Consider the following 5,905-nt stretch of genomic DNA (forward strand, 5'->3'; position numbering starts at 1 on the left):
AAGTCAAGGTTCCATTTATGTTTTGAAATGCATTTTCACCATTTTAAAGCATTACTTGTCCATATTACATATATAGTTCTTTTATTCCTTTATTAGTTTATTAATTGCAATTTTGATTGCTCTTTTATTTCTTTAATTGTTTGCTTCAATCATTATTGAAACCTCTTGCTTTCCACAACCAAAATTGTGCGGTAATTGTCACTAGTTCCTAAGGAAAATGACCTGAGGTTTAATTACTCTCGGTTATTTGTATTTGAATATTAAACTTTAATTGATTGTTTGGACTATGCTACCGATGAAGTGATTATTGTTTTGAGAAATTCTAAATCAGTGCACATCTCATTGATGAGCGGATATTTTATATGCTCTTTGGCATCATTTTCATATAGTTTTTAGCATGTTTTATTTAATTGTTATTAACTTTTCATATGTTTTAGTGTAAAATTCACATTTTTGGATTCTACTTTGAATTTGTGTGTATTTGTGCAATTTTAGGTATTTTTTGGCTGAAATTGAAGAGCTGGAGCAAAATTCTGATTCAGAGACAGAGAAAGCACTGCAGATGCTATCCGGATCTGACCTCCTTGCACTCGAAAGAGCTTTTCTGGAGCTACAGAAATCCAAATGGAGCATTTGTAACACCCTAATTAGCCTAAGCCTTACCTTGCATCGTAAAGCAATGGTTAATCAAAGGCTACGGAAGTTCTAAGCTTTTACATATATTATATAGAAAGAATTAGTAATATCTAGAAGCCTGATAAAGAATATAGCTCAAAATATGAATTTAAAAAGTGCAAAACATACTAACGAAACTATTGACTTAAAGCATAAGGAATAGATATAGAGTAACAAAACACCATAGTATAATAGCATAGTATCACAAGACACTAGCCACGACGCACGGAGTTTAAGCCGACTAGCCAGATACATACCATATATGAAACCAGACAGAAAAAAATAATAATAATAATAATAATAATAATAATAATAATAACTCAAAAGGACTCCAAAAGATATCCAGATCCTCTACTCCTGTCACCAAACAGACAACTTACCGAAGTGGATTGCGACCTGCATCTGAATAACACAACAGAAATATGGTATGAGAACTGGAGGTTCTCAGTATGGTAACAGTTTTCAGTGATGTAGGATATAAGACCCCGGAATGCCAAAGGCAATCCTAGGCTCTATATTCATCACAAGAATTCAAGCTTAAAGCATTCTAAACCAAATAAGCATAATATGTAAAACCTTAAGAAAACTTAAACCATTGCACCATAAAAGGGTAATCTATCTTAAGTGATTTCTAATATAGCTGAGTCACGAGTTTGAAGCTCGTCACAATCATCCCATCCCAGATCCTACTTGGAATACCACAGACAAGGTTTAGACTTTCCAGATCTCAAGAATGCTGCCAATGGATTCTAGCCTATACCACAGAGGTTCCAATCTCGGATTCAGATGCCCCATTGTCAGGGGAGAATCGATGTGAATCATTGATTATAAATCCAAGAGATATACATTCAAGCTTGTCTTCATGTAGAACGGAAGTGGTTGTCAATCACGCGTTCATAAGTGAGAATAGTGATGAGCATCACATAATCATCACATTCATCATGTTCTTGTATGCAAATGAATATCTTAGAATAAGAATAAGCATGAATGGAATAGAAAACAGTAGTACTTTGCATTAATACGCGAGGAACAGCAAAGCTCCACACTTTAATCTATGGTGTGTAGAAACTCCACCGTTGAAAATACATAAGTGAAAATAAGGTAGGCATGGCCGTGAGGCCAGCCCCCAATGTCTAAGGACTAACAATGATCAAAGATGTTCCAAAAGCTCATCCAAAGATCCCTAATACAATAGTAAAATGTTCTATTTATACTACTAGTTACTAGGGTTTACAAAAATAAGTAAGTGATGCAGAAATCCACTTCCAGGCCCACTTGGTGTGTGCTTGGGCTGAGCATTGAAACTTTCACGTGTAGAGGTCTTCCTTGGGGTTAAACGCCAGTTTGTAACTTTGTTTCTGGCATTTGACTCTAGCTTGCAACTTGTTTCTGGCGTTTAACGCTAGAATAGGGCAGAAAGCTGGCGTTAAATGCCAGTTTGCGTCATCTAAACTTGGGCAAAGTATGAACTATTATATATTGATGGAAAGCTCTGGATGTCTAGTTTCCAACGCAATTGAGAGCGTGCCATTTGGACTCTTGTAGCTCCAAAAATTACATTTCAAGTATAGGGAGGTCAGAATCCAACAGCATCAGCAGTCCGTTGTCAGCCTCTGAATTAGATTTTTGCTCAGGTCCCTCAATTTCAGCCAGAAAATACTTGAAATCACAGAAAAACACACAAACTCATAATAAAGTCCAGAAATGTGAATTTTGCTTAAAAAATAATAAAAACATACTAAAAACTAACTAAATCATACTAAAAACTATGTAAAAACAATGCCAAAAGCGTATAAATTATCTGCTCATCACAACACTAAACTTAAATTGTTGCTTGTCCCCAAGCAACTGAAAACAAATTAGGATAAAAAGAAGAGAATATACAATGAATCTCACAATATCAATGAAACTTAGTCACAATTAGATGAGCGGGACTAGTAGCTTTTTGCTTCTGAAGAGTTTTGGCATGTCAATTTATCCTTTGAAATTCAGAATGATTGACATCTATAGGAACTCAGAATTTCAGATAGTGTTATTAATTCTCCTAGTTCAGTACATTGATTCTTGAACACAGCTACTTTATAAGTCTTGGCGTGACCCTAAGCACTTTGTTTTCCAGTATTACCACCGGATTCATAAATGCCATAGACACATAACTGGGTGAACCTTTTCAGATTGTGACTCAGCTTTGCTAAAGTCCCCAGTTAGAGGTGTCCAGAGTTCTTAAGCACACTCTTTTTGCTTTGAATCACGAATTTAACCACTCAGTCTCAAGCTTTTCACTTGGACCTTCATGAGACAAGCACATGGTTAAGTGATGATAGGATTTTTGATGGTATAGAATTTCACAAATGAATTCTCGTTGCAAGTATAGTTTCTAAATCAATCAATAATCCTTTCATACAAAAAAGTTGTTTGTCACAAGTACAAACCCCTAAAATTTATAAATCGAAGTATTGAACCTCGGGTCGTTCTCCGTAGGAATTGTAATGAAGTGTCTTGTTATTGGTTGTGAGTTATATTTGGGGTTTTTGAGATATTAGACATGAAAGGTAAATTGCAAAGGAAATAAACTAACAACTAACAAAGCTCTTGGCAAGATATGAGAACTAGAAGTCCTATCCTAGTTATCCTCCTCAATTTTGACAACAAATTGTCCATTGCTCCCACTTAGTTAACCTCTAACCATGGAGGAAAGTCAAGTGGATGATTCAATTTGATTCCTCAAGTCCTAATCAACCCCTAAAGGAAAGACTAGCTTTAAAGGTATTCAAATTAATTAGCAACTTCTAATTATCAATCAACAAAGGAATTAGATAACTCAAGAGTCATTAATTACTCAACCAAAGCCAAGAGGAACAAAATCTATACTAAAGCTAAAAGAGGCATTTTATCAAACACATAGAGGCATAAAAGGAAAGCATATGAAATCTACAACAAGAATAAAATCTAACAACTAATATTGCAAAGAATTAACTACAACAATCAAAAGAAGCACAATTATTATGAATTACCTTGAATTGAATTAAAAGAAAATGGAAGGAACAATAGTAGATCTACAACAAAATATAGAAACAACATATAGGAAATTACAACAAAAGAAAGGAAGAAGAATGAATGTAACAATAGAGAATTGAAAGGTAGAAGTAGAAGAAAGCAAAGATTAAAACCTAGATCTAAGAACTAAACCTAATCCTAATCCTAATCCTCGAGAGAAGTGAGAGCTTCTCTCTATAAAACTAACTCTAAACTAATCCTAATGAATTTAATGATTCAATCTCTCTTTGCTCTTCAATCCTTGGCTTTAAATAGCATTTCTAGCGCCAAAGTTGGTTGGGATTGAGCCCCACAACTCCTCAGAATTTGTTGGGTGCGAATTCACTTAAAAATCAAGAATCAGCATCGACGCGTATGCGCACAGCACGCGTACGCGTCCATGGGCCATTTCGCAAGGTGCGTGTAGGCGCCTGGTTCACACGCGCATCCATGGGTGAGTTCAATTCTTTGGCTTTTCATGATTTCTCCACTTTGCATGCTTTCCTCTTCACTCCTTTGATCCATTCCTAGCCCTTTTCAATCTGAAATCACTAACAAACACATCAAGGAATCTAGTGGAATCAAAGGGAGCTTAAAATCATCAAGTTAAAGGCCTAAAAAGTGTGTTTTCACATCTAAGCACAAATAAGGAGACAATCACAAAATCATGCTAATTCATTAAATAATGTGGGTAAAAGATGTTAAAATCTCCTAAAATCAATACAAGATAAACCCTACAAATGGGGTTTATCATTAGGGACAGCTTGATTTAGCCGCTTAGGCCAGGATTTTATTTCCTTGGGCCCTCCTATCCATTAATGCTCAAAAATCCAATGCTAAGCAAGGATTAGAGCAAACCTAAACATCCAAAATTACAAAAATTCATTTAACCCAAAGCCCTAATAAACCCAAAATTTTGAAGAGAGAAACTGAGAGGGATTCGAGCTTTCCTTACCAGTTTCTTAAATGGGTTTTGTAGAGCTCTTCACAAGAAACGCGTAGCTGCAGACGGCATGCAAATCGGAGCACCGTAGCTCAAGTTATAAGCAAGGTTCTGAAAGCCAAACTGGTCATCGAACCACTCTAAGCACTGGTTCACTGGTTCATAGGTTCAACCGGTTTGACCGTGGTTGAACCGTAAAACCGTTTTATAATAAAATAATAAATAAAATATAAATAAGCACATGAAAATATAATTATAGTCTAATCTAAACTTTAAAATATCATTCAAATTAAAAGTACTACATAAACCAAATGTTATAATCTCATTCAAATATAAATTCAAAGTTCAAAAGTCAAGAAACAAACAACCAATCAAAAAACGTTTAGCTCAGTATGCGATTTAGAATGAGTGCAAAAAACGTTTATCTAGCTATGCTAGCTTAATCCTCTTCTGAACTAACCTTTTGAAAAATGATGGTTTTTTTCCTATGTTTTTTTTTCATTGTGATATCTTGCAGGTTTCAATTCTTCGGAGTACAAAACAAAAGGGGAAGACTTCAGTTGATCAGTTTGGAGCACGAATAGATCTTTAAATGGATGATTATTGAGATCGCCAATTAAATTTGGTCAAAGATGAAGAATTGGAATTCATATGGCACTTACATTAAAAACTCTTACAAAGATTTTCCCTTAAGGTTAAACTGGAGCTTAAACGTGTTCGACCATTCCACACTCCGTAGTTGCTCTCTTCCATTTCCACGTTTAAGCTTCAGTTTAACCTTAAACTGAAGCTTAAACGTGTTTGACTACTTACCCTCCAGGGTTGCCTTCTTCCATTTCCACGTTTAAGCTTCAGTTTAACCTTAAACTGAAGCTTAAACGTGTTCGACTACTTACCCTCCAGGGTTGCCTTCTTCCATTTCCACGTTTAAGCTTCAGTTTAACCTTAAACTGAAGCTTAAACTGCAACTTAAACGCCACTATTTGAAAGGGTTTCTAGGCCAAAGATATTGCAGTTTAAGTTAGCATTTGAGCACAAACATTAACTTAAACGTACTCTGGTATGAAACCCAATTGAATATCATGGTTTATGGGATTGGGCCTGAAGAATTGATGAGTCTGGAATTTCAATTTGTTGAGTCATGTGTCATTACTTGATTATCACTAAGTTGGCTCAATGAATGTTACAGAATTGGATCAGCAGCCTCATCTGCATTATGGATCATAATCCCAAAGCAAAAGGAAATTAGGG

The sequence above is a fragment of the Arachis duranensis genome, chromosome 5, assembly GCF_000817695.3.
Source record: "Arachis duranensis cultivar V14167 chromosome 5, aradu.V14167.gnm2.J7QH, whole genome shotgun sequence".
Classification (NCBI taxonomy): domain Eukaryota; kingdom Viridiplantae; phylum Streptophyta; class Magnoliopsida; order Fabales; family Fabaceae; genus Arachis; species Arachis duranensis.